Genomic DNA, 12,632 nt, shown 5'->3' on the forward strand with positions numbered 1-12,632 from the left:
GACTTGGACTTCCTCGTGGGTTTCTCTCTCGCTCTCCCTCTCCTTTTTTTTGAACAAATATCGCCTTCATTAGTGAGGCTGGGAGGTGGTGGAGGTGGCAGTGGTGGAGCCCTGGATGGTGGAGGGGCTGCTTCCACACCTGTGTTTGCTCCTTCTGGGGTAATTAAGATTCAGATGCTATTTTGAGGCTATTTGAGGCACACAGGCCACATTTATAAGTGCCCCCAGGATGAAAAAGCAGAGCGGCCAGGAAAACATGCATGGAAAACCTGAATGCCCCCAGACCAGTTCAAGGTGTGTATTCATGAGACAAGGTACCACACCATGTGCGTAGGTGAGGGTGATAGCTGTTACTTCAATCCCAAATACTGCTTGAGCCTTGGACTATGTGTCTGTCTTCTCTCCTTCTTTTCTTATGCTCATTTGGACGTTGTTTTGACAGGAAAGCTGTGCTGTGAAAATCGCATACTCTCACCACAGAAATAAAAATAGATTTCCTCCACAATGGTCAAAAGTGAGCCAGGTATGTAGCCAGGAGCGAGTAATGAGGCCCACTTGGCCACACTGTGAACTGCAGACGGTGAGCACACTCGCACATCAGCCATCAGCTGGGTGCTGACTAAGAGAGAAACAGGGATAGAGAGAAGACAAAAAAAAAACAGATGAGGGAGGGAGAGAGAGAGAAAGAGAGAGAGGGAGAAAGGGAGAGACAGAGACAGGGAGAGTGATAGAGAGAAAGAAAACAGAGTCAGAGGCCAGTCCTCTGTAAGAAGGGTGAGCGCGGGCAGCAGAAGGTAGAGGAGGGTCACCCAGGGTACAAAGTGAACTTAACGTCAAAACAAACGCAGGCTCTCTCTTCTGATGGCACAGCGCATATTGTCTGGAAGTCCTACAGCTCAGCGTGTGTCCCTTATAAAGAGGCCAAGAGCTGTGGACTGTATGCACCATAAAGCACCCCTCCTTTTGTCCATTTTCAGACCGACCCGCAGAGGGACGATGACTTCAATCACAGTGTGTGTTTTTATTAAAAAAGTTATGAAAACAAAGGCCCCTCGCTGTTTCATTGTTGCTTGCAAATATATTTCTGTGTGTCAGCACACAGACTCAGTCGGTTTGCTGATGTATACAGTTTCATCTGTACCATATATGTGTATATAAAATCAATTTTGCTGTAGTGTTGAATAAATCGCCCTCTGGCAGAGCAGACAGTCAAACCTCAGACAGCACAAAAGTGGTTGGACCAAAACAATCTGACATTTCATTTAGCAGAAAAATCTATTTGAGAATCTAAATCTTCGCTCTCATACATAATGGATGTTAACCGTATCGCATGTAGATAACATTCCTCTTTCTGACTCTGGGCGGTCGACCATCTTGCCCTTGTTCACATTCAAAACAGCGGTGGCTGCTATTAACTGCCACTGACGGAATCCAAATGGGAGCCATCCTTACTTTAAAACCCAAACGCCAGGCCAAGCGGCCACTCTCAGCGTGGTTATTTATTGTCGGAGGGACGCAGGATTTGACAAATCACTGGGCTCAGTGAATTCTATCGTGGCAAAGTTCAGCAATTAGCCTTCCATGTACAGAGGGCCTACCCCTCCGCTGTGAGTGCGTGGGATTTACGAGGCCACTCCAGCAGACTGACTCCTTCAAAGCACCGGCCAGGGAGCACACGCATGATTCACTGGGATTTCACATATAGAGGGGAACACACACATGCATGCACACACACACGCAACACTTGAACACTTGGCTGTAAATCTGGGTCCGAGTGTGGGGGAGCTTTTTAACCCTTTTAACACTGGAGAGGGACCTCTATGTTGAGTATTGGCCACAATATTAGCCTCAATCCAACTCTGCATTCTTTATAGGTAAATGCTTTGAATAAAAAATTAAATAAATAAATAAATGTCTGCTGTGAGAACAGAGAGTTGTGATAGACACCTGAATGGTACACATGCTGTGGTCACCATTTTGTAAGCCATTCATGGCCAGCGTTAATCTTTTACCTTAACCTGCACCCTCTGTAAATATTTAGCTGCCATTCTCTGGGGTGCCGCTCTGCTACTGTCTGACTATAATAGCTTACGTGTGGCGGCTGAATGAGGCCAGTACGCATCTGTGTGTGAGCATTACAGCCATTTCAGTCATTTCCCCTCTGACATGATTGCTGTACAAATAAGCAAAGTGGCCGCCAAACATGCAGCAACAGCAACTATTTGATCCACACAGATCAAATAGACAAATTCCTTCTTGTGTTACTGTTAACAGCTTCACACTGCACTCTTTCTTAAGAGCATGCATACCTGAATATGTGTTCTAATATATGCTGCTAAAGTGTGTGCTACAAATTGTGGTGCATAGTTTGAAGCAGGATGCATGACATGTTCAGCGAGGGTGTACCATTTGTCAGCAGCAGATTGCAGCATTTCTTAGAGGGAGTCCAACTCCCCATTCCAGTGTACAGCACCTGGGTGGGTGTGCTGCTACGTGCTGAGGAGCACTGGGAGGAGTGATGACCTCCTATCTCTGCTCCCCTACTGATGAAGACCAGATGCCCACACACACACACACACACACACACACACACACACACACACACACACACACACACACACTCTCTCTCTCTCCCCCCCTGCATTTTCTGTCAATTTTATATTGGTGGTCAATCTGTGCTAACATTCAACACATGAATTCAAAATCAGATTTGGAAAAAAATGCTGTGACTTCTCACAGCTAATTATTTAATTCATTTCACCTGGAGACATGACCCAATGAAAATAGTGAGACGTCCTGGACGATCATACAAAGCTTGAAAAGAATCATCCATGTACAGCAGCAACATAAAGTTTTTACTGATGTTTATTTTGTTATACTTTGTCAGAAATCAGTCTGAATGTCAGATCGGTGTGACGCTACACTTAGTGACGTATAGTGTCAACAGTAATGGACACCATCACCTTCCCTGGCTGTACCAGTTGCCTTGCTGACCAGTGCTCAGTGTGCTCCCTCTGGGGTGTCCATTCCTGCGTGCCCCTGAGACCCCGTCCTTAATGCCTGCAGAGAGACAGGCTTTATCAGGGGAGGAGCTGGTGACAACCTCCCTCCTGCTGGGGCGCCCCGTGGGAACCTGCTGGGAATGGAAGCTTAAGGCTGAACATGTGGAGGGCACTGCTGCCTCATCTCATCTCTACTCAACTCAACACGGCCACACCATCTGAGGTGACACAAGAGCATTGGAGATAAGCCCCAGAGGGAATGGTGGGTTGGGGGGGGTGGGGGTTGGTAGCCTACTACTGTATGTATCTGGGAAGATAGTGATACATTGTTTAAAGTAAAATAAAAAAAACATATATGGAAACAAAACATAAGACAATCTTTGTGTGTGTGTGTGTATCTGCGATGGAGAGATAGAGAGAAAGAAAAAGAGTACGAAATATATAGAGAGAGAACGAGAGAGGACAGAACAGGGGAGGATAAGATACTGCTGTTGTGAAGGGAATTGTTTGAAAGGCCCTCTCTGATAATGGCTGACATTGTTCAAGTGCTCTTAAGTGGATGGGCAATACTTCTGTCAACATAAAAATATATATATTTGTCTAAAAAGGGAGAATGTAAACAAAGGCCTGTGCAGTGGCTATATTTGGCTGTGACTAAAAATATATGTGTCCAAAATAATTTTATTTAATTTTTTTCAGAAACTCAGATAATTTCTAGTTTCTAGTGCTGTAGTAATTCTTGATTATATGTCTAGTCATACTAAATGATTATCTATTAACTGTAGACAAATCACTCACATGTGTATAGATGATCTTAACAGCAGACAAACACTGGTCTTCCTGAGTCATGATTGACCCCAGATCAGTTGTTCCTGGGCAGAGCTCTGGAACAGCCCTGTAGGGGGGAGTGGAGGAGTGGCAGCTGAGTTAGGAGAGGAGGAATGCCACAGACAGATGTGCAACACCCCCGTGACCCCCCGCTGCTTTCCAGTTGGAAGGAGCCAAATGGCTGGTGATAATGTCCCTTCATTCAACTACACACACACACACACACACACACACACACACACACACACACACACACACACACACACACACCCTCCATGCCACCATCTCTCACCACAGGTCCTCTGCCCAGAGTGGCTCATCACTTATGTGAATGGGGATATTAAATAAATATGTCACATGGCATCCAGGGAAGGTGGGGGGAGCACACACACAGCATGGGAGGAAATGCAGGATGCATTAGCACAATCACCCCACTAAAGATCACCATCTCCACAAGGGTTGGTTCAGATTAAAATTAGAATTGTTGGACATGACTAAATAGGCTACTTAAAAGAGATGGTGAAAATCTAAAGGTGCCACCGGTCACTTACGTAAATATTTGATTTTGCTGTGTTTTTGACTCGTATCATTTTGAAATGAATGTTTTGCAAACTACATTTAACATTATTTTCACCAGTAATAGTGTTGATAAGCAAACAACAACAAAAAAAATCTGCTTGAAATGACCCATACAATAGTTATATTGGTCAAACCAATCCTCCCCATTCAGAGCTATTTTATACCACTCAGAACCATGGCCTTTGAAATCCCTAATGTGTTGACCCAAGAGAATTCCCTGCAAGGTCGATGTGAAAGTTGGGGACTCGGATTACACAATAGGTGAGGTGCAGGCATCTGCTTTCATCCTCCCACTGGCAGGGGAGCTGCCCAAACTGCCCTGCGATTAGGGGCAGCTGCCGACAACACCCCCCCCCCACACACACACACACCAGGCACCCAGTGAGTCCCGGAGCATCTGAGCTGCCTTTGAAGCACAGGACCTCCATCAGAAAAGCATCCCCAGGACTGTTAGCTGCATGTGTCAATCACCCAGCGAGAGATCCTGTGTGAGAGGAATGGGAAACTCTCTCTCTCTCTCTCTCTCTCTGTGTGTGTGTGTGTGTGTGTGTGTGTGTGTGTGTGTGTGTGTGTGTGTGTGTGTGTTAAAACTTTCTGAAATGAGAGTGTCAATTATTAATGCAATGAAAAACAGATTTTTAATGTATTTGCTTGTGACTTCTAGTGATTAAGGGGATTTTCACATACGTACGTATTCTTGTGTGGCACCATATTTCTGTGAGCATGAAGATAAAAGAGTACAATCAAGTCCAATAGTTATCGTATGTCTATCGTTATCGTAAGTGCAGTTATCAGGATCTTAGAGCGGAAAAAAAAGATTGTTGGAGCCACTGGCTAATTTCACACATACTGTATACATGTAAACTGCACCAATCAAAGGGCCGGTATTTCAGCAATCTCAAAAGCATTCAGTGTGATGTCACATCTATTTGTCCGAGTCCCAAATCTTCTTTCAGGTCAGGAGACTGGGGTCAAGGTCGTGGGACACCGTGTCTGCAGCTCCCCTTCAGCCTGCGTGTGGACTTATGAGGGCCGACGGCCGCCGTCATTTGGCTGTCAGGACAGACGTCAAGTGGATGAGGCTGAGAGTGCCGAGACGGCCTCGGCCTTGTGGATGATTGCGGCATAAATAGCTCCAACTGAAATTGGGCATTTTACACCTTGGCAGCTGCCCAAGGTACAATTTGTCCCAGTCTGGAGGGCAGCATGGCCGAAATAGCATGCCACATGAAATACCAATTTCCTGGGAACTCTCACAGCTCATTTCCAGAGGAGCCAAAAATTTGTGTGGAGGAAATAATAAAAAAAAACCTGAATAATTGTTGCATTCCTTGTTGCCAGACTATTATTCATTATCTCATCCAGAGTCATTGCAATTAATTGAAGAGTATGTCTGCAGATAAGCTAAGTTATTAGTAACAAATGTTTCATAGTCTGTTTAAATATTCAATATATTCCAAACAACTTGCCCCTTTAAGCCACACACTCTTTAGCATCCGCAGGCTATTCAACTCTGCACAAAATTTGGAATGCAGAAGTTAGCCAGTACACTGCTAAAAATATTACTTGATACATTTAGTCATTCGAGGAGTAGGTGTTTTAGCACGGCACTTAGAGCAATAGCCCCACACTCTGTTTGTGGCATTGTGGATTGCTCTGACTCCATCCAGTTGTAAAGGGGAGAGCGATGACGACCTCTCCTGCTCTCGGCGGAGGGTTCACACTCCAGCCTCTCGCTCGTTTGTAATGCCTCATATGACGCAGATAGAACGCGGCCAGAAATCATGTGAGCAGGCAGTTCCAAGCCAGCGTGATTTATGAAGGCTGTGGAGTTCAGGTATGTCCTGCTTCATTTTAAAGTTCTTCGGTGAATTCTACTTTTATTAGCATCACAGCAAGACCTTACAGATCATACTGTGCTTTACCGCAATAAGAATAATGAATCCGAGTGCAATGAATAAGCCACAGTTCAACAACACTTAATAGCTGGCAAATGCTCCCGATGGTTTGTGATTCTAGTAATATAATTTCAAACAAGTAAACCAAAAACAAATAGATGAAGGTGATGCATTTTTTTTTTTACGTTTGAAATTCACGTGTATTTTTCAAATGCTTACTCAACCATGACAGTGATGAATGTTTATTACTATGTAATAAACTCATCTTAATGAAGCATACCATAACATACTGAGATATGCCATTTCAGGCCAGTTGAAGTGCGCCATGTACCCATCACCATCTCCACTGATTGATATAAGTTTGGTTTTGTTCACCATGAGGTTATATGGTGTCTGTTCTGCATTGCCAACCCTCACTCTGAACCTTTCTTGCTTTCACAGAGTGTAAAGAAAATAATTGAATCAAAGGCTGGGTTTGGACTGCTGGGGAGCAGGGCTCGCTTGAAGTCCTGAGAAGGGATCACTGATAATGAAATGAAATCCCTGCCCGTCCATTACGAGCGCCTGGAACTAATCGATCGGAGTAGGGTGTCTGTGAGAGAGATGTTCCAACAGGCTGTTTTCACCTCTGCGGAGCCACTGAGCAGAGCTACTGTCTGCACCCTCTCCCTCACTTCATGCCACTGCTTCCAGACAAACACCTCCAGTATGCTGCAGTTTTATGAGTAGATAATGGGGTCAGATGCTTAGAATCAGATGTTGGCAGGACACTGTGTGTAGTCTGACATTGCTGTCTCGTACACGGCACTTTTCAAAAAGTCTTTCTTTCTTTCTTTCTTTCTTTCTTTCATTCTTTGTTACTTTCTTTCCTTCTTTCATTCTTTCTTTCTGTCTTTCTTTCACTGCATTTCACCAGAATGTTATGTCAAGAGATGGTTTTAAATTATTTTTCTTTTAACGCTTAGATGTTATATGGTATTTGTCTTGGGCTGGCTCTGTGGCTGCGTTGAGCAGAATGTGGCTTTGATGACGGGCAAAAATGACATGTCATAACAAGTCTTGAGCTAATGTGGGAAATGACCCAGTATTGGCTCTCGGCTCGGTCACAGATACACTGACCATGGAACACTCTTATTATATTTGCAAACCAGATGAGGATGGGGGGTCTACATATTAAATCCTGAGGTTTTAAGGTTGAAAAAAAAGCCTGTGCTGTTGTCTTTGTGTGTATTATTGTATTTTTCTCTCTCTTTATCTCTCGTAGCCATTCTTGTTCCCCATACTTGTGCACTGGTAATCTTTCTCCATCTCTGCATTATGCTGTTAATCCTGTATTTTTATAGCACAGACTGTCTCTCTGTAGACCCTGTGTTCTCCTCTCTCTCCCTATATATTATGCACATAAGATATTATCTTTATCAGTGTCTTTAAGGCTTCTGCCTTCTCTCTCTCTTCATATATCACCTTGACATCGTCTCATATCAGTCCCATGGTTTTGTCTCTTCTCTAGCCACCCTCCCTTTTCAATTTTCACTCTCTCTTTCTCGCCTTTAAAACATTTTTTGTTGTTGCTCAGTTAATGTGTCTTCTTGAAGACTTCTCTCTTCTCTTCTGTTCTCTGATTTTCCCTCCCTCTTTTCCATATATCTCTTTTATATTTCTTGATATCGGTGTCTTGGTTAAGTCCCGTCTCTCTGAACTCAATCCCTTGTCTGGACCTTTGCTTGAGCCCCCAGCTGCTGGGGCGCTCTCACACTAACCCTCTTGTTTATATCGGGATGCAATTAAGTCCAGGCCAAGTAGGGGAGTCCCAGAGAGAGAGGCAAGAGTGCAAGCCAACGAGTCAGGTTTCAGCCCCTCCTCAAACTCTTCTCTCTCTGTCCTTCTCTCTCTCTCTCTCTCTCCCTCCTTCTCTCTCTCTCTCACATTTCTCTCTCTCCTTCTCTCTGTTTCTCTCACTCTTTCTCTGGCTCTGTACCATTGGCCACTTTAACATTTATACATTAGTATGGTCAAAGTTGTTTGGAATTTTCACAATATTTACTCATGTTTGTATTGTAGCACGTGTTCGACAATATGGCACAACGTCTTATGAAAGCAAAATAGGTGTTAATTTACCAAAAAATTACATGATTGCATGAATACTTTTCAACTAATACAATGGATCTGCAGTTGTTACGAACACATGCACACACAGTCAAAAGTGCACAAACACAATCTCAGTCTTCACTGCTGGCACTGAAATCATTCAAAAACAGCATGGCGAAACAAAAATGGGCAAAACCTGCTCATGACATCACTGGCTGTGCTGGAATGCAGTAATAAAGGGCTCTTTTAGCGGGACGAGAGGGTGACCCGCAGCCTCACTGTCCTCCCTGAAGGGTGCCCATGCAGTGCCAGAGAAAAGAGAGGGCCCGCCTGTGATTCCATCCAGACCCCAGAGGGTAATTCAGCCCAGGCAAACACCTCGGCCTGGAACAAAGCTGCTTCTGGGGACAAACCCGCTGAATAGTTGGGGGAAAGTTCTGCAAGGTGGTCACTGATGTTCTCCACTGCAAGGAACCAACAGACTTTTTCATGACTGCAGGCATGGGCTGCTTTTCAAATTTTAGGACTTCTCAAATTTAATAGAGTTAAAATTACCAAAACCTGGATTAAATTACTGTAAATCAGGCTACAGAATGCAAGAAAGACTAAACTGAGTAATTATATGAAGGAAAGGAAGGAAGCATAGTCATGTTTTCACAAAAACCTCTACATGCTGAACTGTGTGTTGCAAACAAGAGAAAATACTCCAATACTTATGCTATATTCATATCCAGTAACTTAGTGCAGTGAAAAATCTAAAACTTCAATCTAATAAAAAAAAGAATCAATTATAATTTCCACCATGCATTTTTGCAATACGTGCATTTCAATTTCCTTTCGTTAGACTGGGAGTCTTGGCTTGAAGTTGCTGCTGAGGCTGTTATGATTTTCCTCCCCGTCTGGATGTGTGAGAGTGCTGCAGTCAGCAGCACGGCAAGAGGGGAGAGGGGAGAGAGGGGAGGGAGAGGCTTAGGTAACGGAGCCTCTGACCACCACTGGACTCCTGCACCGAGCCAGAGCCGAGTTCACGTCTCCACATGTGTGGTCCTCCAGCCCAGGGGACCTATCCCACAATCCCAGACACACGTGTGCAGGCAGAAGCAGTAGTGTGACGCAGAGCAGATAAACAGGGGGGCTGCTCACAGGCCACTGGGCATGCTCCCGGCCAGCAACCACACACTCGCTTAATTGCCGGGCAGGAATAATGCAGTCACTCAGTGTGCGTGTTCCTCTTTGCGAAGATACCAGCAAACCAGCTGCTCTGTTTGGCAATTGCTTTCAGCGGTGCAAATGTGTGTGTGTGTGTGTGTGTGTGTGTGTGTGCGTGCGTGTGCGTGTGTGCGTGTGTTTTTTTCCCAGTGCAGTTGCAAATCACTTCTTAATTATGCACTAAGACAAATTTTAAACACTGAAATCAAAGTACTCTTCCAATGTTTTGTATTTCCAAAACTGTTGAAATACTGCTAATTAAAATTAAAGTATTATTTTGCGTAATCCAGCCAAATAAAGTACTTCTCTGCACTACTTCCTGATGTAATCCACTCAGCTGTGCTATTGTTTTGAAAGCCAAATTTTACATTTCAAATTGAAAATGGCTCTATGCTATACTAGCTCTAAATGAGACCAGTGAATATTAATGTGATGTTATTTTTTAAGATAAATTATTCAGAAATATTCAAATATCCTGAGAGGACAGATTGGAAACTCATAGCCCTGACCAGATTATGACTGGAAAGATCACATTTTGATAACGCTAGATCCATAAAAACACTACTGAAAACAAAATTGCATGAGCACAACAACTTGTGGATGAATCACAATAACAATAGAAAAATCAAGTCTGGGTTTCTCTGAAAGCTAAGAGAAGTGACAGAGAGACCATGTGTGTGTGTGTGTGTATGAGAGAGGGAGAGAGAGAGTAAGAGTGAGTGAGAGAGAGAGAGAGAGAGAGAGGGAGAGAGAGAGTAAGAGTGAGTGAGAGAGAGAGAGAGAGAGGGAGAGAGAGAGTAAGAGTGAGTGAGAGAGAGAGAGCGAGAGAGGAGAAAGAAAGACGTGCGGCGTGTTGACGGACAGAGGGATAAACACACTGCCTGGCCCTGACCTCCAAATGCCGGTGCAAAGGGTGGAGGGACAGGGGGGTTGTGGGGGGGGGGGGGGGTAGGTTAGTAAGGCAAACCCAACCACACTCCACCCCCAGCTCTGTCGCATCCCCACCAGATAATATACACCCAGCCCCTTTCAACACCAGGTGTGACAGCCATCAGGGGTGGCCTATCCGCAGGAGGCCAGGGGGCAGGGGATGGGGTGAGGGGGCAAATTAGGAACATGTCAGTAATAATTTAGTACATGTTTATTTTTCTTCTCCCGCCCATATCTCGGCCGCTATTTACACACGCCTTGTCGATAATACTGAATTAAGAACGTCTTGGGGAGTCTGGCGAGTTGAGGATTAACAACAGGTCTTTTCCATGGGAACGGAGTGTGTGGGTGAACTGTATGGAGGTGAACAGAAATATCAGCTTGTCATCAACAATGAAATACTGGTTTTCACTGAGAACAACAGAAAACAAAATAAATAGAGGCTCTTGATATATATACAGCTACTACATTACATCTATTTACTTCTAAATTCTTATAGTAATATAAGTAACATGTTCTTCGATTGAGTCATGTACGTAATATATTATAATAATATTTATATATCTGCATGTACAAGGACAATCATAGGAAAGTTAATGCAATAAAAATGTTTTGTCATATTGACAGCATGTCAATAATAAATGCAGTGAAACAGTGAAAGTAGATCCTATCCTTTCTACAACGAAAACTATTTTTAAACAGCGCCACTGAGAACATCCTCTCGGAGTGGAATTCACACAGGCCGAGATGTTTTGTTTACCACCTCTATGGTCCTTCAGCCCCTCCAGGCCACCGTAGCAGGGATGACGAGGCGAGGAAGCGAATCTCTGTTTTCTCCATGAGCTCTCACCAGGCCCCATATTTTCAGGATTGGTCTCAGTGTCACTCTAGGCAGGGTGAGGATGGAAAAAGGGCTTCCCAGAGCATTGTCCCTGAACAATGAATGTGTTTTAGTTGTTGACATCGCCTAGGCCAGCAGAATAAATGAGCTCCACTGCGGCCATGAAAGCGCAGCCAAGCAGCACGGATGGGGATGGACTGTACAATACCGGGGTCAGAAAAGGTAAAAACCGATTAAACTGGCTAATAAAAAAAAGCAGAATTCCACACCGTCAAAACAATAAAAATGTGTTTTACCTTTAAGTTTATATTAAAAAAAACATCTGACACATTATAATACTTGTTATAGCTTTTTATTCACAGCTTTCTGTTATCTTATCACACATAAACATATAAGATAAACAAGATCAGTGTGTGCAGTCAAGAGCAACTGAAGGAAAATGACGAACTACATACTAGGCTATGTTTGATCGCATTCAATAAACTCCTTGCGAGAATAAAACTTTGTATTCACAGGGGAGTCCGAACGCATCAACCAGCCGACCGCAGCAGCAGCTCCGATCGGACAATTTGCTTTTTTGTATATAGCTGCAGTGGAATGTTCCACATCTCCAGTAAGGGTGGAAAAAGAGCCGAATAGCTGTTCCTGCTCTCCGCGGCATTAATAACACACTGCTGCTCGGAGCTGGAGGAGTTCGTGTGAAAAAGGGAAGCCCAGAACTCTAATATCCTGTGTGAGAGCAGAGAGGCCAGACCACTCGGCGACTATCAGAAATCAGCCACTAGTCCCCCGAGCCACCCCTGCCCCGCCGCTACCCTCTAACAACCCCCCCCCACACACACACACACATGCGCACACACACTTCTAGAAACTCCACTATACACACAATTACACACGGCTCTCACAAACTCCAACACACACACACACACACATTCATAAACACATACACACGCACACACTCACACACAGAGTGCTCCAGCCCCCTGCCCCCAGAGCCCCTGCTCCCCCTCCCAGGCCAGTGCTCTGAGGCCAGAGAGGGTTAAAGCCCGCTCAGCCGTGACCGGGGGAACGGAGCGATATCTTACTCATCTCCCCCAGCAGCACCCCTCCCCACGGCTCGTCACGCAATAAAGCTCGCATGGCCACCTCTGACCCACACAGACAACCCCTGCCCCCCAGCGCCTCCAACACACCAGCCCACTGCCAGATGCCTCACACACACACACACACACACACACACACACACACACACACACA

At 44.7% G+C, this 12,632-nt stretch overlaps 1 long non-coding RNA gene across 1 annotated transcript in view; it reads right to left on the minus strand.

The window, feature by feature from the left end:
- Positions 1 to 3,046: 3,046 nt before the first annotated feature.
- LOC143135018 (uncharacterized) overlaps positions 3,047 to 12,632 on the minus strand; it is a 79,054-nt gene continuing 69,468 nt past the window's right edge. Inside the window, exons 2-3 of the long non-coding RNA XR_012988764.1 lie at positions 3,801 to 3,897; positions 3,047 to 3,133 (exon numbers count right to left, since the gene is read on the minus strand). This is a non-coding gene — a long non-coding RNA (uncharacterized LOC143135018). The remainder of the gene's footprint in view (positions 3,134 to 3,800; positions 3,898 to 12,632) is intronic.

The sequence above is a fragment of the Alosa pseudoharengus genome, unplaced genomic scaffold, assembly GCF_046254945.1.
Source record: "Alosa pseudoharengus isolate Yale_2024_CS ecotype anadromous, Long Island Sound unplaced genomic scaffold, YU_APseudo_1.1 YU_APseudo_1.1_scf_2, whole genome shotgun sequence".
Classification (NCBI taxonomy): domain Eukaryota; kingdom Metazoa; phylum Chordata; class Actinopteri; order Clupeiformes; family Clupeidae; genus Alosa; species Alosa pseudoharengus.